The sequence below is a fragment of the Salvia miltiorrhiza genome, chromosome 5 (assembly GCF_028751815.1).
Source record: "Salvia miltiorrhiza cultivar Shanhuang (shh) chromosome 5, IMPLAD_Smil_shh, whole genome shotgun sequence".
NCBI classification, from domain to species: Eukaryota; Viridiplantae; Streptophyta; class Magnoliopsida; order Lamiales; family Lamiaceae; genus Salvia; species Salvia miltiorrhiza.
Window position 1 is genome coordinate 26,431,731 of NC_080391.1, and position 25,115 is coordinate 26,456,845.

At 34.4% G+C, this 25,115-nt stretch overlaps 2 long non-coding RNA genes across 3 annotated transcripts; both read right to left on the reverse strand.

Annotated features, from left to right (window-relative positions):
- Window positions 1–8,875: 8,875 nt before the first annotated feature.
- LOC131024286 (uncharacterized) lies at window positions 8,876–9,702 on the reverse strand. Its single transcript, XR_009101736.1, has 2 exons — window positions 9,589–9,702; window positions 8,876–9,452 (listed from the first exon to the last, which is right to left on the reverse strand). It is a non-coding gene; the product is annotated as an uncharacterized LOC131024286 (long non-coding RNA).
- A 1,770-nt stretch (window positions 9,703–11,472) lies between these two features.
- Window positions 11,473–13,151, reverse strand: LOC131024287 (uncharacterized). 2 transcript variants are annotated; one of them, XR_009101737.1, is made up of 3 exons: window positions 12,614–12,973; window positions 12,297–12,341; window positions 11,473–11,859 (listed from the first exon to the last, which is right to left on the reverse strand). It is a non-coding gene; the product is annotated as an uncharacterized LOC131024287 (long non-coding RNA). The 2 variants fall into 2 exon arrangements; XR_009101738.1 differs by lacking the exon at window positions 12,297–12,341 and having other exon boundaries at window positions 12,614–13,151.
- Window positions 13,152–25,115: the final 11,964 nt, after the last annotated feature.

The window sequence follows — 25,115 nt, forward strand, 5'->3', positions numbered from 1 at the left end:
TAAACTTTTGACTATTCAATTTCCACCACATAATGACATCAAAATGTCCAGGCTCTTTCCATTTGATGACTTTTTCTTCAAAATAGGTATTCAAATCAGATTTCAAAATGAAAGAGCCACATTCTAAATTGAACTGCAATAAGCCAATATGAAAGAGCCACATTCTAAATTCACAAATCCTAATAGAGCATTCACAAATCCTAATAGCCATATTCACACAAACTAACTAAGACCATATTCACAAATCCTAATAGCCATATAATCTGTTTGCATGTCTCAGAAAATCCAGTTAAAATAACGAAATCTAAAAGATAGATATTTCAACTGCAATTTGCAAATATAGTATCTAATAATTATGACATCTAATAATAACTTAAGCAACTTACGCGGTGTGGTGTGAGTCTCGAGAACGAATGAAGGAGGCGGTGCTGTTGTTGTAGAATGGATGGCGGCATTGCTTCTGTTATCACCGACTCGCCGAGAGATAGGAGAATTGTGGCTCTTTCACTGACGCGCCCGACTGAGAGAGAGGAAGGCGGCAGAGCTGTTGTTGTAGAGGAGAAGGCGGCGCTGCAAACCGGACGCTGTCGCCGAGAGAGAGGAGATGTGCGGTGGCTGACTTGTGAAGTTGTGGAGGAGATGTGCGGTGCAGCGGAGCTGTTGTTTTAGGGCTAGTAGTCGAGAATTCAAATTGAAGTCTGAAGAGTTGGGGAAGGAATAGCCGAATAGGATTCTAATTCAATTTTGTTAGAATTAAAGTTAAAGCTTTAAAACTTAATTCTAATTATATTTGATGAGGAGTGATATGTGCATAGTAGGGAAATGATGCAAATCAGAGGAATCGGCCCCACCAGCGGAACGAGTATGGCAGAAGAAGCGCACTCGCCAGAGGAATCATCCTCACCAGAGGAGTCATGCTTGCCAGAGGAATCATTCTCACCAGAGGGATCTCATTCACCAGAGACATCTCACCCATCAAAGAAATGGCTCTTGCCAGAGGAATCATGTTCGACAGAGGAGTCATCCTCGCCAGAGAAGTCATCTCCACCAGAGGAACTGCGTCCGTCAGAGAAGCTGCTCTAGCCAGAGGAATGCTCTTCAACAGCGGAGTCACTAGGAAGCGCGGGGAAGTCTCCCGCGTGAAGGCAAAGTTACCATTCTACCCTCAAACACGCAAGGCGCATGCACCACAGACGAATTTACCGTTTTACCCTCCATTTTGTAATCTATAAATAGGGCATGCGTGCTCCCTTGTACTCTACGTTATCTTTCATTCTCGAATACGGCAGCAAATTCTCTCTTGTGTTCTAGCATTCCAATTGTTTTCTTCGTCTTCTTCAGCTAATCAAACTAGGTATAACTTACGATTATCGTTTTAGTTTAGGTGTTGGTCCTTGATTCACCAATATTTAATATTTCTTTTATTTAAAGTGCATGTGTTAATAAGTGTTATGACTTATGTGTCGGCTATAGCATATATTTTGTGGCATGTGTCTGACATCTAATAATACTTACTTGTTTATTTATAAGTTATATAAGTATCTTATATTAATATAGATATATATATTAATAACAAAATATAAGTATCTTATGTTAATAAATAGTAATGTATTAAAGACATCTTTATAAGTTATATAAGCATCTTATAACAAAAAATTATCTTATATAACAAATTTCAAACTATAAAAAGTTATATAAGTATCTTATTATGTATCTTGTATATAGGTATCTTATATATATCTTACATAATAAATTTCAAATTATAACTTCTATGATTAGTTATAACTTATAAATTATATTTTCTCTCCCAAAAAATATTATAAGTTATGTTTATATAAAGTGTACTAATGTATTATACTAAAGCCTAAAGATATCTATATAAAATATGATTAGTATTATACTAAAGATGTCTAATTATATATCTTGTATAACAAAAAATTATCTTATATAACAAATTTCAAACTATAAAAAGTTATATAAGTATCTTATATTAAATACATCTTGATAAGTTATATAGTATCTTATAAGTTAATTGACTAATTAAGTTGTATCTTATATATATCTTATACTAGTATTTTTACCCGTGCATAAGAAATTCACAAATACATGAAATATAATATAGATTTAAGAATAAATATAATATTAAATAAAGCAAAATATATATAACAAACAACAAAATATCTTATATAAATCAATTCCATAGAGTTCCATATAAACATCATTTTAACGTATTTGGACCACAACTGGAGATTTAGGTCAGCCGCCGCTACCCCTCCTCCTTTCCGGTGCGGCGCGGCTCTTCTTCTCTTCCTCCAGCGAGGTGCTACTCCTCCGGTGCAGCGCGTCTCAGATTCGATTCGAATCGGCGCTGAGTTTCGGGAGCCCTGATGCAGACGGCCCTAGCTGCACATATTTCTCCTGCCGCCTCTCGCTGATCGATGGCCACTCCTCTGTCAGCCGTATTTCGCGACAAGGGAGCCCTTAACCTCCCCTCCGTTTCTGCGAATTTTGAAAAGCCACAAAAGCCACAAACCATAAATAATCTCAACTCTCCAACTCGGTTTTCCCCTTCATCAGGCAACGGCGCGGCGAATACTGCAGGCCCTAGCGTGGCTGGAAACGCTAGGATTTCTTATGCGAACGCCACTGTGAAGCGACCTGTTAAGCGGCCGGATTTAGCAGCCCATGTGTTTCACGATTTGCGTCCAACGAAGGAGGGAGATCAATTCTCCCTGAAAATACCAAAGGCTTTATATCTTGAGGAGGTTAAAGCTTTTGAGCACGCGTTGACAGGACGTCTCCTGCTGGGGAAAGGCGATAAGCCACGTTCTACTATGGAATTGAAGTCGGAACTTCAACAACTTTGGGGTATAGTTTCTGCTTGGCAATTGATTCCGTTGGGAAAGGGCTATTATACACTCCGATTTACTACGGTGACTGATAAAGCTATAGCGAAGGAGAAGGCGATCTGGGAACTCTCGAAGGGGAATCTTCGGCTCCGGGAGTGGACTTGCAATTTTGATCCGTTCAAGGAAAACTCTCCTTTGGCTAACGTGTGGGTCAGAATTCATTACCTTCCAATCGAGTACTGGAATCCACAAATTATCTCTGGCATTGGACGTTTCTTGGGCCACCCCTTGAAGATCGATGGTGCGTCGGCAGGAAGAGATTTTGGACAGTTCGCCTGTATTCTTGTTGAAATAGATATGTCTCTTCCTCTCCCTCATACTATGCTTATTGATATGGAGGAATTCTCATTTCATGTGGAATTTGTTTTCGAAAATCTTCCCCTTTATTGTGGTCGTTGCAAGATTACGGGACATTCTCCCAATGGATGCCGCAAGAACAAATCGGTGGCGCCGGGGGAGGTGAAGGATACAAATACTGCGCTGCCGAAACAGCCGCAACAGATTATCCAGAAATCCCAGCCACAGCCGGAGTGGCAGCAGGTTGGTGGGAGGCAGCAGGTTGGGAAGGAGCCGGTAGTGGCTGAATCGGAGCAAGTTGGGTCCAAGATTACTGAACCGCAGAAGTTGTTAGGAAACTCTTTTGGATCCTTGGTGGCAGAAGACGTTGACGAGGAAAACTTGGAGGTGGTAGATGAGGATATTGATGTGGAGTCTACAGAGAGACGCCTGGCTGCGAGTCCCAGGAAGGATTTAGAGGGGCGTAATGATGACTTCGACTGTGAGGCCAGCGGCTTACAGAAGAAAGATTTAGCCCTTGAGAACACTATCAGAGCACAACGTCTGGAGCATGAGCTGGAAAAAACGCCAAACTCTTTGGCGTCGCCGGCTGGGGCGAACATAGAGACTGATTCTCCTGTTCTTCCGGGAGCAAATGGAGGAGCTGTGGTAGAGCAGCATTCGGTAGTTAGGACAGAAGATTCAGCGACCCAATCCTATCCTACTCCGGTTGATGTTGAGAAGCAGACCAATCCTACTCCGGATGAGATGGCGAGTCGTATAATTAGGTTAGAGGAGCAGGGGATGCAGTTGCTCTCAGAGCAGAAGCGCGGACGTGGTCGCCCAAATGGCTCGGTAAAGGGACGAGAGCCTGTACATGCAATTTCGGAAGGTTGTATTAAAAGCCGTCTCAGGAATGCGGAAGAAATGGGTTACATGCCAAGGGAATTTGTGGTTGACCTCACCAATAGGCCCAGTATGATTGCAATGAATAATGTTGTCCATGGGCGTTGGTCGAATGACATGGATGATTATCCTGAGTTTCAGTATTAAGTTACTTAGTTTTTACTTCTCTTTTCAAGTTTTGTGCCCTTAGTCTGCGTCTTTGTGCTTTCAAGGGATGTTTTTTCCTTTTCTTCTTTAATAAATCTCAATTTAATAAAAGAGTTCCATATAAACAATATTATCGGGAATAAAATATTTTCAAGTTTCAAATATCAATAATTAGTAACCATTGATATACAAATATAAATTTAAGAAGAAATATAATATTAAATAAAGCAAAATATATATAACAAACAACAAAATATCTTATATAAATCAATTCCATAGAGTTCCATATAAACAATATTATCGAGAATAAAATATTTTCAAGTTTCAAACATCAATAATTAGTAACCATTGATATACGAACATAAAATGAATCCAACCTATGAAAATGGAATAATCAATGTGCAAGCTAAAATCAATCCAACCTATGAAATAATCAATAATGAGTAACCCATGGAATAAAAAACATGTTTATTACGTAAAAAGTTAAACGTGAAAGATATCCAATTACACGATTATATTTGTGCGAAATAATCAATGAAACGTATGGTCCCTACACAACATAACATTCTACCTTAAGAGAAATCAGGTTTATTTAATTACACAAAAGTATGAAATAATTTTTTTCCTAAAAGCATAATATTTGTGCAAGCTAAAAAAAATACGACATTCCAAAAAAACAATCATAAATTTATACTCCTTCCGTCTCACAAAAATATGAACAAAGAGAAATGGCACGGGTCTTAAGAAATGTTAGTTGAGAGTTAAAGTGAGGAAAATGGGTCTCACTTTAAAAAGTGTTGTGAGAGTAATAAATTAATTAAGAAAATATAGTGGTGGGCCATAATGGTTTTTTTGTAAATAAGTGTAAAAGGGAGGGATGAAAAATAAGGGGATAATTTCCAAAAATAGTAATGTTCATGTTTTTGTGAGACGCCCCAAAATTAAAAAACGTTCATGTTTTTGTGAGATGGAGGGAGTATCTTATATATAACGATAGCAACGTCAAATACACAAATTATATAAAACTAAGTCTATTATCTATGATCGTGAAATACACAAATTTAAGTGTATTATATCAAAAGGTAGGTAAATTACAAAAATAGAAAGTTTTGTATTAGTATCAATTTTTTTAAGCGAATAATATCATTAGAATAATGTTTTAAATATAACAATATACACTGATTTAACTATATAAATAAAAATATGCTAACAATTTAATCATATAACTAAATATGTTTACCATCTAAAATGTAAATTTTAAATATTAAATATATTTTATTATTATTTTTATATTTTTTATTTAGTATTTTACATAAATAGTGAATATATTATTTCACAATTTGATACATTAAATGATTGTGAATAATCCTCAATTCAAATAAATAAGTTATATACAAATATACAAATATATATTATTTTACAATTGTAATTAACATTAACGAATATTTATTTGTAAATATTATATTTAAGTTTATATACAACAATTTCCAAAATATTGAAAATAATTATATATAAATAATATATTTAAGAATAACTTATACCTGATACCTTTGCAAAAATAACTTATAAATAATATATATAAGAATAACTTATACCTCATCGTCTCTATATATAAGAATTTTCAGACCTAACGATGAATAATCCTTAATACTGACAATGACTAAAAATATATCTCCTTAAGTATCTCTTAATTTTACTAATCGTTATTGCATAAGAAACAACTAATGAAAATTCTCGACATTGAAAATTGAATGATAATCTTGAATCCAACAACATCAGCCATTATTGAGGTATTAAACCCTTACGCCTAACATTATATCTTGAATGATAGTCTTGAATCCAACGATATCAACCATAATTGAGGTATTAAACCCTTACGTCCAACATTATGTCTACAATCGGTTCACCAGAACCGAAACCGAACTGGCGATTCCAAGGTTCCAAAATTCAGAATCGGAATCGAACCGTGAAAGCTCCCTCACGGTTTCGGTTCGAACCGTGAACTGGCGGTTTCGGTTCTGATTTCGAACAGGCGGTTCACGGTTCCAAAAGATGGAACTGTTTTTTAAATTTTTTTACTTTTATTTTTATTTTTATTTTATGTTTTAAAGTGTTGGTTTGAAGTTTATAAAACGTACACAATGTTGAACTTTTTAAGATGAAGCCATGTCTAGTTATTCTTTTTTAAATATGCATTATAATTAAAACAATGTACTAAATTAGCATACAAATATGTGTATACGAAACAAACTTAAGAAATAATTGAAAAGCTACTGATTTCTTAAAACCTTGCGTGAACAAAAATAAAGAGAAGACGAAAAAAAATACCGATTCTTGTGCTTGCTTCGGTTCTGGTGTGTCTTTTTCTTTTAGGGTTTGAAATAGATCTCATATTTATACTAATTTTTAAATAGCTTTTGATAAATAAAAAAATTATATTCTATGTATATCTCCTACTAAGATAAAGAATAAAGATGATAAAAGAGTTCTAGTTCTAATAGGATCGAATTAATAATAATAATAATAATAATAATAATAATCTAGATAAAAATAATGGTGTATATATATATATATATATATATATATATATCATGTAATTATAGAAAAAACAAAATAAGCTATAAAGGAAAATACTAATAATGAAACTTATATACTAAATCTAAATATTTGGGTTGTTACAGCCAAAATGGCTCCAATTGGCTCAGGTTGAGCTTTTATATATATATAGATAATAAATTTCAAATTATAACTTCTATGATTAGTTATAACTTATAAGTTATATTTTCTCTCCCAAAAAATATTATAAGTTATGTTTATACAATAAGTATTAATGTATTATACTAAAGCCTAAAGCCTAAAGATATCTATATAAAATATGATTAGTATTATACTAAAGATGTCTAATTATATATCATGTATATCAAAAAATTATCTTATATATATAACAAATTTCAAACTATAAAAAGTTATATAAGTATCTTATATTAAATACATCTTTATAAGTTATATAGGTATCTTACAATACATTATATAAGTATCTTATTATATATCTTGTATATAGGTACCTTATATATATATATATATATATATATATATATCTTATATAATAAATTTCAAATTATAACTTCTATGATTAGTTATAACTTATAAATTATATTTTCTCTCCAAAAAAAATATTATAAGTTATGTTTATATAAAGTATATTAATGTATTATACTAAAGCCTAAAGATATCTATATAAAATATGATTAGTATTATACTAAAGATGTCTAATTATATATCTTGTATAACAAAAAATTATCTTATATAACAAATTTCAAACTATAAAAAGTTATATAAGTATCTTATATTAAATACATCTTGATAAGTTATATAGTATCTTATAAGTTAATTGACTAATTAAGTTGTATCTTATATGTATCTTATATAATAATTAAATTTCAAATTATAACTTCTATGATTAGTTATAACTTATAAATTATATTTTCTCTCCCAAAAAATATTATAAGTTATGTTTATATAATAAGTATTAATGTATTATACTAAAGCCTAAAGATATCTATATAAAATATGATTAGTATTATACTAAAGATGTCTAATTATATATCTTGTACAAAAAATTATGTTATATAACAAATTTCAAACTATAAACAGTTATATTTAAGTATTTTAAAAGTTAATTGACTAATTAAGATGTATTTAGCTTATATAATAAATATTAAATTATAATTAGTAAATAGTAATATAAGTTATCTTCTTTTAGAATTAATAAATAATTATAAATATAAGTATATATAACTAATTAATATTATTATAATTATATTTCTAATTAATGATGAGTTATAATTTTTATTTTTTATTTTTAATAAATAGATACTTTGTAAAGTTACTGAATATTAATTTTTTTTACTATTATAATTATTTAGAATAAATTCAATAAATGAAATATATAAAATTAATAATTTAATGAACCTATTCGCGAATAGGCTCACGAACGCCTATTCGCGAATATGTTCGCGAGCCTATTCACGAACCTATTCGCGAATAAGTTCGCGAGCTCACGAGCCGAACATGTACAGGCTCGAGTTTGACTCGATAATTTTATCGAGCTCGGATTCGGGCTCGTTAAGAAAACGAACGAATTTCAAACGAGCTTTTTTCGAGCCGAGCTCCGAATAGTTCGCGAGCGGCTCGGTTCGTTTACACCCCTAGGCACGAATGCCGAAACGTGACTAGGGGTTGGATTTAAGGAGCGAAGAAAGAAAGGGGATAATAATAATAATAATAATAATAATAATAATAATAATAATAATAATAATAATAATAATAATAATAATAATGATGATGATGAAGTAGCAACATATTTAATGTTAAAGTCGGAAAGCTTGGCTCAGCACGCTGGTGGTTTAGAACCAATCTACAAATACGTGCGGCTAAACAGTCGGACATTTAATAATTTAATAAAGCAGTAAATGATGGGGTAACCGAGTCTAACTCACCAAAAGAAGTTGACCGACCAGCTCACTCATGAGGTTGTCATAGCACCAACATATTCATGAGGGCTTTGGTCAAGCGTCCAAGAGGGGCCGACTACATGCACTCTCCATCGAACGATAAATAAATAGATGAATAAATTGTGTGCAAAGAAATAATAATATCATATATTATATATATAATCTTTGACTAGCATTTTACATACTCAAAATATATAACATACTTTCAAATATATTAGCTATTTCAAAATATTGCGGCCAACCCGTCGCAGCTGCTTCCATCTTCACCATCTTACTAACCTGAAGAGATTGGAAAGATTTGTGGGCTGAGTACTAGACTACTAGTGTACCCAGTGGGTCGTGCATTTTTGAAATTATCATTTCCATGTGATAGTCAATGCATATACGTGAATTATAGAAGATTTAAAAACTAAACATTTAACTTCTATAATCACAAATCATTTTCATTTATTTGCGCGCATCATACCGTAGCACCACTGTTACCCTTATCCTTTTCATTCGTAGTCCCTTGGCGACCATTGAGAAGTAATCATTCATTCATTCGTTAACTAGATGGGACCCCAGGACGAACCCACGTCAGCTACACCATCTAGCCGAATTAAGGGCGAACCCAAAATCCTCATTTCGTCTATAAGGCTTGTGGGAATCAATTCATTGCAGTATAGACACGTGCGCACAACCCTTAATAGGTGTGCTAGACCTATTAAAAGCCACAATTGTTAACATAAGAGCATTAAAACAGTGGGAGAACGTGAAAATACTTCATGAACATACCACATTTATCTAACAATATTAGAGCTTAACAACTAAAATATACTTTGAAAGATATAACCCACCTTAATCTTATGATGCTCGTTTGTCACTTATTCGTGATTCAAGCCACTAATCACACACCACAAAATCTCTTGTGTCTTTTATCAAAAGCCTTAATATACTCTACTTTGATGACTGAAACAATACCTAAGTTCACCTATTTATATATACTAGTATTCCTTAATTAGTGTCAATAGGTACGATGAGTCATACCACTAGAATAGATATAGGTATACTTAGTTAATCACTTAATTTTCAGCCACGTATCTCTTTTTTTTCCATGCATGCATTTTCCTAAGCATAATAATTTAACTATTTACTATTACATCTTATTTTAATTTATATATATACAGCTGGTCTTGGGTGCGACCGTCGCACAGTGTGCGACGGGTTCGCCCCGACCCGCGCCCGACCCGGCCCGCATTCCAGACCCGAAATCCTAAATCCTAAATTATTACATTTGTTTATAATAATTATTACTTTTAATAAGCATGAAATATACATTTGTTCGCACAAATGTACACTTATATAAATATAGGTATTTTCCTTCATTTAATATACAGTATTATATTTTCTAAACCCTAAATTCTATAAACTAAACCCTAAACCCTGTAAACTAAACCCTAAGCGTGAACACTAAACCCTAATAGGTGAAAACTAAACCCTAAGCCTGAACACTAAACCCTAATAGGAGTATTTACTTTTAATAAACATAGGATATACATTTGGTCGCACAAATGTATACTTATATTAATATAAATATTTACCTTCATTCAATATAAAACATTATACATATCAATATACATTTATATGAACAAATGTATATATTATGTTTATTAAAAGTAACAATTATTATAAACAAATGTAATAATTAGGAGTATGGGTCAAACCCACGCGGGTCAGGGTTCCGGATCAGGAGGGCAGGTTTGGAGCCGGGTCGACCCGTCGCACCCAATAATTTGCGATATATATAAGGTAGGCACGTATGTCTATATATGTAATCAACCTATTTTCATTAGTTAACTATTTATATATATATAGAGAGAGAAAGGTTAAACAGATAATGACAAATATGTAGAGAAAGAAGAATTAATCTGGAGCCTCCAAAATTATCAATCCAATGGCCGATTTTTTTTTTTTTTTTTCTGTTTCTTTTCCTTAATTATAGCCGAAAGGCTATATATGTAATTCAATAATTTTATGCAGCCGCTAATTAAGGACAAAAAATAATTAATTATCTTTTTTATTTTGGTAAGATATTATCTTTCCATATCTTCTTCTTTTTTCCGTCCATATCTGAAATCTTCAATATATTTTTCTCCCAAATCTCTGCATACTATATAAAACAATCATCACTAAAAAATTTTTTCTCTCTCCAATCTATTCGACCCCATTCCCCCATTTGTTTATCGACCTTGCTCAAAAATAGTGTTCGTAATTTTTTTAAGCCTGTTCAAAATATTTTGTGTTAAATATTTTATGCCAGTAAGAAAAAATTCATATATTTTGTTTAGTTGTTCATAATTTCTTTATGCTTGTTCAAAATATTTTTTTACGCTTGTTCGATATGCTTTATGTTAAATATTTATGTTAGTAATAACAATTCAAATATTTTATGTAGGTGTTCGTAATTTTTTTACGCTTGTTCAAAATGCTTTATGTCAAATATTACGTTAAATATTTTATGTTAGTAAGAAAAATTCAGATATTTTATTTAGGTGTTCGTAAATTTTTTTTACGCTTGTTCGAAATGTTTTATGTCAAATATTTTATGTTAGTAAGAAAAAATCAAAATTTTATTCAGATGTTCATAATTGTTTTAAGCTTGTTCGAAAATTTTTATGTTAAATATTTTACATTTCAAAATGCTTTATGTTAGTAAGAAAAAAATAAACCAACATAAACTCTTCGCAAACCTCAAATATTTATATTTTACAATGAACATAACAAAATTCTAAATGAACATAATACAACTCTTTGATGAACAGAAACTCAAATGAAAAATCAAACCAACATTAACTCTTCGCAAACCTTTCACCCAGGCAACATAACTGCTACATGTTACAATGACATTAGAGAAATAGTTCATCAATCAAACAAAACACTCTTGTTTCAAAAAACCTAATGATCAGTTCGAATTCAGTCTCTTCAACATTCATAATCCTCACCCACATAGTCTCTTTGTATCACACTATGCATCGACAAACTAGTAAAAATCAAAGCCCTTAATCTGATAATCATTATCAGAGGATGTGGAGTTATATGTTGTCTGAACTGGCTGAACCTGATAAGCTCTGCAGCACAGGGGTGATGGATGACAAAATCAGCACATATATTCTATTAAAAAAACTGAAAATTCGAAATGGTTCATAGAAATTGCATTCATCTTATAGCACCATCCATTTCTTGAATCTACAACACAATTATCAATACAAAGAGTGATTTCTCAGCAAACCACGATCTTTCGTAATAATTAAAATTAAGGGGGCAAAAAGAAGGTGCCCCAACAACCATGAAATCAGTAGAAAATGCCGCAATTTACATGTTGGAGAATTTAATGGAGATAAAGTGAGATAAATTGTTATAGAAAAATCAGTCCCCAAATATAGAATCACAAAACTGGACCAAAACAATCCGAATATCCACTGCTTGAAACATATATTAGAAACATTGAACTTTGAATCTTAAAATTACGAACAAAAATCAAAATATTTCGAACACACACTCATACCATCCGAGCTTTCTATTTCCCCTTTCCAGAAGCCATCCGAAAATCCTATTACATAAACCCTAATCAAACAAACTGCAACAAAAATTGAAAATCCAGATAGTTGAGAACTATTAATCTAAAATAATTGAAAACCCGAATATAGAATCACATAAACACTATCACTTTTTGATTTCGTTTGATACATTTAAAACCCAATTAAAAATTTTGATTTTGATTTTGGAAACCATTAATTATCGAAAATCTTAAATCTTGTTCGATTTAAAACCCCTAAAAGTCAACAAAAAATTCGAACAAAAATAAAAAACAAAACGACTTACCTGTTTGATTTCAGCCACGCTGTATCTTCAAGCAGAAAACCTCTATTCCAAATTGTCGACCAAGAACTACGAAATAATCGGAAAAAAAAATGATTCAATGAACAATCGAAAATAGAAGAGATGGTCGAAAATCTGTAAATGGAAACTAATTCTTGTCGAAAAACTTGGAAACCCGCCGCGCAGAGTATCATCGCCGATCGCAGCGACGCGCGCTCTGCTATGGACAGCCGCCGAAACCAAGAACAGGCAGGGGAAGAGAGAAGTTACCGATTGTAGGGTATATTGGGAGTAAAATGGGGTGGGGGGAGATGAAATGAGGTAAATGGGAGTAAAATTCGGTGGTTGCCATTTTTACTAATTTGCACAGTTACTGAAATACCCTTATTCTATATAAAATGTAATTTTGAACAATAATTGTGGTAATTAAAATGGGGCAGCAGATTTATTTTTAACCGAACGATTAAGCGGTTTTAAGGGCTCAGATCTATTCTTTATTCTCTATACATAGGGGTATTCTTTGTTTAACCCCACCATATATATATGTTATACGTCTGTACATATATATTTATTTACATATCTACTACTCCTTTCGTCCCATTAAAGTTGACCACATTTTTTTCGACACGAAAATTAAGAAAAAGATTGTTATGTTTTAAGTATGTTTTAATTAAGTGTAGTCCATCAAAATTAAAGAGTTAATTAATTGTGGTCCATATTTTTCTTCTCAGTGCTTCTGTTCCATTTTTCAAGCCGCCGCCGGCGCTGCCTGCTCTGGCGATGGCTGTCAACATGCAAATCAAGAATTTGGCTGTCAAACCAAAAAATCAATTCAAACCATTTTCTGTTCCAAAAAATAAATCCAATTTTCACCAAAAAATAAAACCAAATTCGTCACTTAAACTAAAAAATCAATTCAAAACCAAAGAAATTGAGCAGAGGAGAGAGAGACGGCGACGGTGGCAACCCCTTAATTCTTCAACCTATTCGCGCGGTGAGGGGAAAAAATCACAGATCTCCAAACCCAGACACCCAACTGGGTCGCCAACAATCGGAGCCCTAGCCCCAAAATTCGCGGTGAGGGGAAAGGGTCGCAGCCGCAGCCGCCGCCTGAAAGCCCTAGCCCCCAAATCACTCCACCTCTCTAGTTGGAGATAGAGGGAGATGCGAGAAGGCGGCGGTGGTCGCAGCGCAGATAGAGGGACGACGACCATGCGGTCGCGCCACCTGAGATCTGAGCGAACCACCCCTAAATTGCGCGAATCGGAGGAACCCTAAGGTAAGCGATTGCTGCCTTGCTCACCGGAGTCGACGAAAGATTCAGACGGGGAAGTCGGCGGTCAGACGAGAGAGAGGAGAGAAGCGTCCGGCGAAGAGAGAGCGGGAGAGAGAAGAGGCGACGAGTGCGCATACAACGAGAGAGAGAGAGAGAGAGAGAGAGAGAGAGAGCAGAGGCGAGAGAGGCCGGGGGCGGGGCGGCGGCCGGCGACGGTGTCGACCGACGGAGAAGAAGAGAGAAGGGAGAGATTTTAGGTTGTGCGTGTGTTGTGTGTGTTTTGTGTGTGCATGTATGTTTATTAAAGAGGGTTTAGGTTTAAGTAGAAAATTAAATTAAATTAATTAATTGAGGTTAATTAAATTAAATATTTCCATTTTAAGAAAGTGGCCAACAATAATAGGACAGACCAAAAAAGAAATGTGGCCAACTTTAATGGGACGGAGGGAGTATTACACACACACACATATATATATATATAGGGAAAAGTTCAATTGAGAAGACTATATATTGTGAGAATTGAGAAGAAATCTTAGACGATTATTTCCATTGATCTCACGGTCCATCTCTTTTTTATTTCTTTCCTTTGATTTAGCCGAAAAGGATACAAAGGTAATTCCTCTTTATATGATAATGTGTAATTCCTATGAATATGCGCAACCAAATCTCTATACATTTGGTAGAAAATAACAGCTGCCATCATATCTTTAATTAACCTATTTAGACGTGTATTATGTATTATGCATTATGTATTATGCATATTCAAAGCAAGATTTATCATTAATTTTATTTCTTGTACGATTAAATATAATATGCAATTCAACACTATTTTTTTGGCGAATTTTGTTTAATTGCTTTTAAACAAAATAACAAAAATTCAAAATCTATATTAATTGAATTTGCATATGTATTCGTCTATTATTTGGTATATTTTTTTATTAACAAAGAAACATATCATTATAAATAAATAATATATAAAACAACATACTAAAATATCTTGCATAATTTTTTATATGATCAATTTAATAATTATCTTGAATAGCTTTTACTGATTTGTCGAACGTAATTTGCTCTATTAGGAAATATTTTCATAATTTGTATAATAAGTATATTTTATTTAGATGTTTACAATTTTTTTAGGTGCTTATTCGAAATGTTTTATGTTAAATATATGATGTCAGCAAGAAACGAATATTTTATTTAAATGTTCATAATTTTGTTAAGCCTATTCGAAAAGTTCTATGTTAAATATTTTATATCAGGAAAAAAAATTAAATATTTTATTTAGATATTCGTAATTTTTGTACGTTTGTTTGAAATATTTTGTGTTAAATATTTTATGTCAACAAGAACAATTCGAATATATTTTTTAGATGTTCGTAATTTTTTACGTTTGTTCAAAATATCTTATGTTAAATATTTTACAATTCTCAACCAGATATCAATAATATTATTCATGAATATAATACGTCACGAATAATCACAAATTTTCAATGAACAAAACAAAATTTTTCTATTAACATAACACAATTTTTAAATGAACACATACAATTTTTTGATGAACAACACTGAATGTCTAATGAACAGAACATAACTCCTTGATGAACATAAACCCAAATGAAATACCCACGACAATGAACAAAACTCAATTTATAATGAACAAAGTATAGTTCTTCGATGAACAGAAATCCATATGAAAAATCCAATGAACAAAACTCAATTTCTAATGAACATATCATAATTCTTCGATGAACAACACTTGAATGTCTAATGAACATAACATAACTCCTCGATGAACATAAACCCAAATGAAATACCCATGACGATGAACATAGTTGATGAACATAACATAACTCCTCAATTTCTAATGAACAGAGTATAGTTCTTCGATGAACAGAAATCCATATGAAAAACCGAATGAACAAAACTCAATTTCTAAATCTAATTCAACATTACACACAATTTTTCTACATTCATACTCTGAAAACAGAAATCATTCAAATGATTTACAACATTTGACTAAATCTTGCCACATTTTTAGGAAAACATTGAAAGAAATCGGCGACGCCTGTCAGCGTTTTTCAGATGAGACACAAATGGTTTCTCTGACTCAGCCGTCGTCTGGCATAAAAACCTACACGGCGAAGTTTGGTGTGGAGAATCAAATGATATTGAATGTTGTTTACCAAAATTTGGAGATGGAAAGTCGAAAAATGTGGAATTTGGTTGGATACGTAATCATTAGCATTTCTCTCATTGACTGTAATACCCTTTTTATTTATAAAAAATTAAGCTACAAATTTTCGAATCAATTAAATTGTAAATCTTCCAATTGTTAGAAACCGTTAGATTGTGTTGAATTTACGGTAGAGATTATTTCTCTATTCTTAATCTTAAGGTGTTTCTCTATTGATACTAACCCTATATATATATAGGGGGTGGTTTGATGCAACCCAGAGCAGAGCTCCAGCTATGACACCGAGCAGAGCTCCGAGTCCAGCTATGACACCGAGCAGAGCTCCGAGTGCAGCCTAGAGCAGCGATTCGGTCTTTGTGCCCGTCGGTCCGGTGACGAGAGCTAGAAACAAGACGTTCAGGGCTAACTTATTGGCATTGGTAGAAGAGGTCTGGAAGCAAGAGCTGAGAAGACCGATTGGAGAAAGGTCTCCAGAGCAGAGCTCGAGGGTGGTGAATCTTATCGCGTGCAGAGCAGAGCTGGAAACACTTCCAGAGCAGAGTTCGATTCCTGAGCTGACTGAAGAACAGGGCAGAGCTAAGCCCCAGCACTGACAAGTATCCAGAGCTGGATTCAGCTCAGCGATGGACTTTTTAGAGCTGGACACTTTTCAGAGCTGGCGCTTCCAGGGCTGGCGTTTCCAGAGCTGGCGAGTCCCAGCCCTGACGCTTTTGGAGTTGTTTTTCTCACTAGTTTTTGTTCAAGCGTGTTGAACAAGTTTCTTTGTTTCCTTGTTTTAAGTTTCCTTTTGTTTAAGTTGTTTCCTTCTTTACGTTAGGGTTTCCTGTTACCTATAAATATGAACACTATGTGATGGACGAAAGGCAGTTGATTATTGATAATTTTACAGTGAGTTATTCTCTCTCAAGTTTCGAATTCTTCTTGATTTTTCCAAACAAGAATTCAACCCATCGACGAATCGACGAGTTCATCATCCCTCGCCGTGTGTCATTCAACGTCTCCGAGTTGCTGCACCGATCACATCGTTGGGGTCTAGAGATCTGTTCTCTAGGAAACTTCATAGATTAGGTCAGGGATTTTGGGATATCCACACTTCTATCTTTATATTAATTCCCGTTCTCAAATCTTCCGCATATCTGGTTCTCTGAAGTTGTCGGCAGAGCTCAATTAGCTTGGCCATTTTCAGCTCTGCCCGACCAAGTTCAGCCCTGCACCGGCGAACATCACATCATGGTTGTTCCACAAACCCCTCTTAGTATTTAACTGTCACAGCCCGCCCTAACTATGGATAGTTAGGCCGAGTGATCCACGACTAGGGATGGGGTTAAAGAAGAAGGGGAAGAAAAGGGGCGTCATTCATAGCCGTAAAACTTACTCATCTTAATAAAACTCGTCATTTTTATTCATTAATACTCAATTGAAAACAGTCTATGAAAGACAGCATAAAACTTAATTAATATCATTAATCAAGTTATACATCGTATGAAACCATTCTCTTAAGACTCAAAGTATGACATAACATACTATAACATCAACAACATCTTGCAGCGGAAAGTAGCTAGACATATGTATGAAGACATATTCTAGACAGGTTAACTATTTATTAACAACCCTGGAGACTCCGCTCATTGCAGCACCATCATCACATCAGCTCAACTTGCACATTTAGAAAACATATGCAGGGCTGAGTACAAAAGCACTCAGTGGGCACGTATGCCTAGGTATAAAAATACATGCTTCAAAACTATAAATTGTCATGCCATCATAATCAGTACAGCAAGGGAGTTTTTCGCTAAAAAGGCCCAAGCTTACTAAGTTCATTTGTGATTCTTAAAGTTCGTCTGATCAGACTAAGTTCTTTTGTAATCTATCATATCTGAAACTGTGTGCCGGAGAGGTGGCCACCTCTCACGGTCACTTGACCGGCCAACCCGCTAGATGACTCACGGTCACTGGTGTACACTAGCCCTGGCAGGATAGCTATCAACTGCTCAGGACCCGAATTCGATTGCATCATTGGCAAAGCCAAAGCAGATAGATATCATACTAAAATTTAAACATTTTATGGCAAGACAACAGTTGTAATATTTTCCAGTTCAAAGATTTGTAACGAAATAACTTGTTCAAAGGTAGCATTAAACTCGTTTGATAGATATATAAAACTGAAATTAACAGTTAAATCATCTCATGCATTCATTCGTATAAGAGGCCTACGACACGCAGGGGATCTCTATATACGTATAGTAAAAGTAATGCCCACCTCGTTGTGTCTCTGTATCAATGAGTAACGTCACTCTCTCCCTCAAGTCGTTACTTCCCAAAAGGACCTTCATCGTTATGAAGAATTGGTGAGAAGTTATAAAAGAAACCTCGATTAATAATCTAATCTCTTTTATGAAACATTAGTATCTCTAATGTTCATCTCTCTTGATTGTTAATCAATATAACAATTATTATCTCTCGTCATTACTCATTAATTATAACATCCTTATGTTATAATTAGCAGCGCTTCAATTAAAAGAAATATTTAACACATCGAAAAGTCCACTTTCTTAGCAGATCTATTCGCTCTCATCTCGTCTAATTAACCAATTAGAAAGTTAAACTTTCCATTAGGTATGTATTTGAGTCACAGGTCAACAAGAATTGACTATGCTCAAATTCTAATTTCACTAAAAATTTCGACATGACCTATTCATATATAATGTCAGCCACGAGATTTCAACGCGTGAATCTCACTACGTGAACTCGTCTCTCGACTCAAAACTTAACATCTTGACATCTTTTCAACGCAAACCAAAAAATTCAAAATCATCAAAACTCTTTATCAGTAAACTATCATTTATACTCGACACCAATTGTTCGAGTGTCAGATACCAACATTTATGTGCGTTAATCATAACTCTCACAACTCACACCATTTAGTCATATCGTATCATCCATCAAAACAAATATAATCAAGTTGTTTTCTAGAAAGTTTTGCTGTTTTTGTGTCATCTTTAAAAATTCATAACAACCAACTCAATCATCATAAACTCTCATACCAATTGATCTCAAAAAATTCATGAAGTGTAGTTCACTCTAAAAATGGTAGTTAACCAAAAAGGTTAAAGGTTTTTGGAGATATTGCTCTTTTAGTGCAGGCTGTCAAAGATTGACAGTTTCTGCCAATTTTGTTTAGGCCATTAGAAACCAAGGCAAACCTTAATAAAATTCCATCAAATTTAATCATCCAAAACTAAAGGTATCCTTGAAGATTTGGTTAAAATTTCACAAGAGAAAACGTTCATATGATCTGCCAAATAAACAATGAAACTCATACACTTTTACTGTTGGACAAATATGACAGCAGAACAGGGCATTTTTGAAATAATAAACTGCTCTGTTTCAGAGGTCATAAAAATCGAAATCTTATGTTTTTAGAAAAGTATTGAAGTCTAGTTTCGTTTAAAAAAAACGGTGATGCAAAATCCTTCATGGATTAATAGATATAAACGTTTTTGTGAAGTCTACCAATAGTTGACAGATTCTGTCAAGGATTTTTCAAAATATCTTTAAAATAGCAAACATCATCCAAAAGACATGAAATTTTGCAGCAACGAAATACACATATCATAGATAAACATACTAAAATTTCAGAGCCATCAAGCAATGAAAACTCATCGAAACATAAGCTTGAAACTGCTGTAAAATTTTGACAGAATTCCAGTTTTAATTTCGTTCAACAATTATCATCCATAAATTGTAAATCAATTAGCATGCTCATGTGACATCGTAGAACACATATACGCAATAATATTCATTATGCAACGTCTCAAACTTCACGAATTTAAATAATCATACTCCAAAAATTTATACAATTTTCGTGCTTGGAAAAATACGAATTTAATATATATCGATTCTAGCATACCCCTAAGCACAAATATCAAGTCAAAACGATCAAACAAAAATCGAAAGACAAGCTAATATGTGAAAAACGGGGCTGCCCTCATGGGTTTCATAGCTACGGTTCGTTCCGTTCTTACTCCCTTCATTAAACATGCTCAACATGTACCCAAGAACAACATACTAAAATTTCACGACGATCCGACGTCGTTTCAAAATAAAGTCGAGAATCGACGTTTTTTGACGTCGACGAAAATCGAAAAGAAAACCATCAAAACGTAGGTAGAGATCTTACCTACTTAGATACGTGATCGAAAAGATGATCGGCGCTCGTCTCGGTGCTCAAATCGGAGGTCAAAAGCTTAAGCTTCTCAACAATGGTGTTACGTGAAGTGTGTGTGTGTTTCTAATGTGGTTTAGTGTGTGTGCAGCACAAATTAGTGTGTGTGTGTTGTGTGCAGCGTGAGTTAAGGGTAGTGGGCGGTTGGGGGGTGGTTTTGGTAGGGTAGGCCTAGATATTTAGTCGTTAAATATCTCGTTTCGTCTCGTCTCGTTTTAACGACTAACTACCCATACTCTTCGTTACTCGCCCTCTCAACTCCTACTCACTTTTATTACACTCGTAATTCTATATAAATATAGAAAATACAAGCTCGTTCTCGAAATTCTGATAAACGAGATTTACACGTTTATCGAGAAATCCCGATTTACTATTCACTCGTCGTCCAAAAATAAAAACTTTCATTATTGGACTCGTATCGAAAAACTAAGAATATTTCTCGACGACGTGCACGTAAGATTTTGAAAGTCGACAAAAAGACGAAATAGCAGTATTTTACTATTCATCGTCAAAAAGTCAAAATTTTCAAAAACGTTTTAACGGACTCAGATTTCACTTCCGAGTTCATCGTTCTCATTCAAATAATTATCTCGAATTATTCAAATACTCAAACTCAAATACGAATATAAAATCTCACATCATTCTTACATCATCGAAAGAACATCTCAACATCTTAAAAATAATAAGAAAACTTCATATAACTCCTCATCTGTTTACAAAGTAAATCAAACAAGAGATCTAAACCTTAATTACTCAAACTCAAGCAATTAAACACGTCATCAAAAGTCCGGGTATTACATTAACTTAAGACCTTATATTAACCATAGATCTCTTAGTATCTAACGACTGGAATCAATTTTGAAGATCCACATTTATTCTATTTATTTCACTACTTAATTCACGTATAATGATGTCAGAGGGTAAATTTGAAATGACCTTTTGACATTACCGAAAACAACGCCCATTAAATTGGAATTAAGATTTGATGTAATCCATATTGATATCAATTGTGTAGTTGCGTGAATTAGCAAGACAAAAATCTATGATATTATTTTATTAAAAAGGGAGATGATATATTGGCAGCCCATTAAATTAAATGCAGCCACCTAAATCAATCTACATATCAAGTATGATTCGTATATAACTACAAATAATTCGTATACAATTTCGAATAATTCGTATTAGAAATAATAAATATTCGTATGATTCGTGCAAAGTATGTTAAATAAGTATTAATTCCTCTTATGCAAATGAATTAGTCATATTATGTCACGACCAGACCCAATTAAGGATAATTAAGCCTGGGAAACCGTGACTAAGGAAGGGAGATTAGAAGCGGGGTAGAAAAGGGAATAATTAAACAAGGAAGGATAGTATTTAATCATTGTTAACAAAAGGAAAATTTATAATATAACAGAGATTTAGTCATATAAATAGTACAGCAAGGGAGTTTTTCGCTAAAAAGGCCCCAGCTTACTAAATTCATTTGTGATTCTTAAAGTTCGTCTGCAGACTAAGTTCTCATAATCTATCATATCTGAAGCTGTGTGCCGGAGAGGTGGCCACCTCTCACGGACACTTGACCGGCCAACCCGCTCGATGACTCACGGTCACTAGTGTACACTAGCCCTGGCAGGATAGCTATCAACTGCTCAGGACCCGAATTCGATTACATAACTTGGCAAAGCCACATCAGATAGATATCATACTGAAATTGAAACATTTTATGGCAAGACAATACTTGAAATAACTTCAATTCAAAGATTTTGTCATGAAAACATGTTCAACTGTAACATGAAACTCATTTGATATATATATCTGATCCTCGGTATGGAAGAGAGGTGATCTTAAGCTGTAGTACCGTCCTGTGAACCAATTCCTACAAGACGAGTTCTTAACACTTAGCACATACCATAGATAACGAGAATCGTTGTCTACTTAGGGTCTCTGGGTCAACCTATTCCCGAACTTACAACGCATAATCGAACTAGGGATTATGCATTTTACATACATTAGCTTATCTTGATGCCTTATCTAGGTTAACTCACTCATTTTCATAGAAACCTTTGCACAAAACATGTCCCAAACTTGTTATGCACATATACTAAATCTTTCATGAAACATCCTTTAAAAACAACTTTGATACATAGAAAATAATTCAACAACTTGAGCTCTTAAGGGGTTGTTTTGCAACAGACACCAAATCTGCCTCGGATCTCCAAATGAGGCTCCAAAAGACATTCTGGAAACTAGACATTTCAAGGATCATTCTCCAATTTGAATCGAATGAAACAAAGTTCAAACGAGCAAGATATGCCCTCTCAAAGATGGGTATTTAACAAGCAAAAATCTGAAAATTTCAGATTTCCAGATTAGAACCAAGTCAGTGGGCTTTCTTTAAAAATTCATATCTCCCTTTAAAAAACTCCACTGGGAACCCCAAGGGTCAATCCGGAAACTAGGGAGAGAGCGTAACACTCTCCAGTTGGATTTACCCCAAGAAGGTTCATGGTTTAGAAGATATGACTGTCTAAAGTTCAGTGCACAAAAAGAGTTCAAATTTGGCAGATTCAGAACATAAATTGGAAAAACCACTTTAGACTTCACCAAAAATTCTAAAACTGAACAAGTAAGTTCTCAACATGTCAGTGAATATTCAGTAGAAAGATAGGCTTGAGAATTAAAGATTTAAGTCGGCCTTTGCGACCTCAAAGTTGTAGGTTTGTAAAACCTACTGGATGGTACAAGGAATTTAGAACTAGATTTCAAGAATTTATACCGGTTGTTTCCCTTACTCAAAAATTGTGAGGCCGATGCCAAAAGAAATATATGGGAGTCTAGAGTGACATACTCAAGTTTCAAAGGTTTTCACCGATTGAAACTTGACTTATCGCCTCCCAAAGATGGTTTACCAAAAATGTATTCCAGATGGGCAGTGATGTTTAAAAATTCATAAATAAAACATACGAGCTCTAAATATTCTGAAATTTTACCATAGTATAGAAAACATATCAAACACGATACAAAATTAATTTTGGAATTTTTAGGAACCGTTTGGATGGCTGGAATCGCCTTGCAAAACACTGCCGGAGTAGTGTGCTTATGGCAGATTCGCTGCCTTACCTCATGCACGGTTTTTCACCCAATAAACTCTACCAAAATAATCATCCAAAATCATAAAACATATCCTCACATAATATAGCACACATATGTGTAAGAATCCATGGCCATAAAGCATTTTCAGTTGAGAAAAACAAAGAAAACTCACCCTCGAAGCACAATCTTCACTCTAACTTTACGCCCAAGGTTTTTCCACGCTCTTCCTTGCTTTGCTACTCCTCTTGGGGCTTTAAGGGCTTCTATGGAGTGTGATAATGGTGGGAGAAAAGTTGTGGAAGTGGGGTAAGAGATGAGGGATGAAAATGAAGAGAGGAGGAGAGAGTGAGAGCTTTTCTTGCCTTGGTATTTTTCTTGGAGTGAAATGAGTGAGTGGGAAGAGTTATCAGCCAACTCTTGGCTTTAGAGAGGGGTGGGGTACGAAATTATGAGGTCTAAGGGGGTAGAGTGGCTGCCACCAATGCATGGGTGCATTGGTTGTGAGGCTCTTGCACTTCCCATGCATTTTGGTAGTTCCAATGCATGCAATGATCACTTTTGTCTCCATTTGAATTTAAAAAGATGGCTGATTTTTGGATGGGTTTAGGGGCTAAAATGGGCTGTATTTGGGCTCTAAAATAGGGCATTAAAGTTGGCCCAAGCCTCTCTAAAAATCGGCCCACCCTTGGCGCTCTATACGAGCCCGTAATCACTCAACCCGAACTAAAAACAAACTCGTATAAAAATAAATATACACTATACTTTTCATACATTGAAATGATAATAAATATACATACATATACATATTTATTTAAATCAACATCACACAGAAAGAATAAAAAGAATCATATTTATATGATCCGTTTTTCTCAAGAGAAAAATCTAGGCATCAAGACTCATCAAATTATCGCGAGGATAATATTCGTTTTAACCGGGAATTAGGGACCTATCCTATCCTATTAATAACAAAAGTCCATAAGAATCCTAGGATCGAAAATCTGGGGTATTACAACCTCACCCCCTTAAAAAAATTTCATCCCGAAATTTGAAAGCTCACCTTCGGGAAACAACTCTGGGTATTTCTTCTTCATCTCATCCTCTAATTCCCAAGTCGCTTCTTCTTGACCATGATGTCGCCATAAGACTTTTACTGATGTGATTGCCTTATTTCTGAGTTGTTGTACCTTCCGATCTAAAATGGCTTCGGGTCTTTCTTCATAGCTCAAGTCTGGGCTAAGGATCATCTCTTCTTGGTGGATCACGTGCTTTGGATCGTAAACGTACTTCCTGAGTTGTGATACGTGAAAAATGTTGTGAACGTTTCCAAAACTTGGCGGTAATGCCAACCTATAGGCCACTGGGCCTATCCTCTCTAGAATCTCATAAGGTCCTACGAATCGGGGCCTAAGTTTTCCCTTGACACCAAACCTAGTTATCCCCTTGGTAGGAGATACCTTTAGGAAGACCTTGTCTCCTATTTCAAAACGTAACTCAGTTCGGCGTGCATCAGCGTAAGATTTCTGTCTATCCTGTGCCTCCTTTATTCGCCCTCTGATCTGACGGACTATCTCAACCATCTAATTGACCATGTCCGGTCCTAAAACTTTTCTTTCACCCACTTCATCCCAGTAAAGTGGGGATCTGCACTTCCTTCCATACAGCGCCTCGTAAGGCGCCATATCAATGGTCGCCTGATAACTATTGTAGGCAA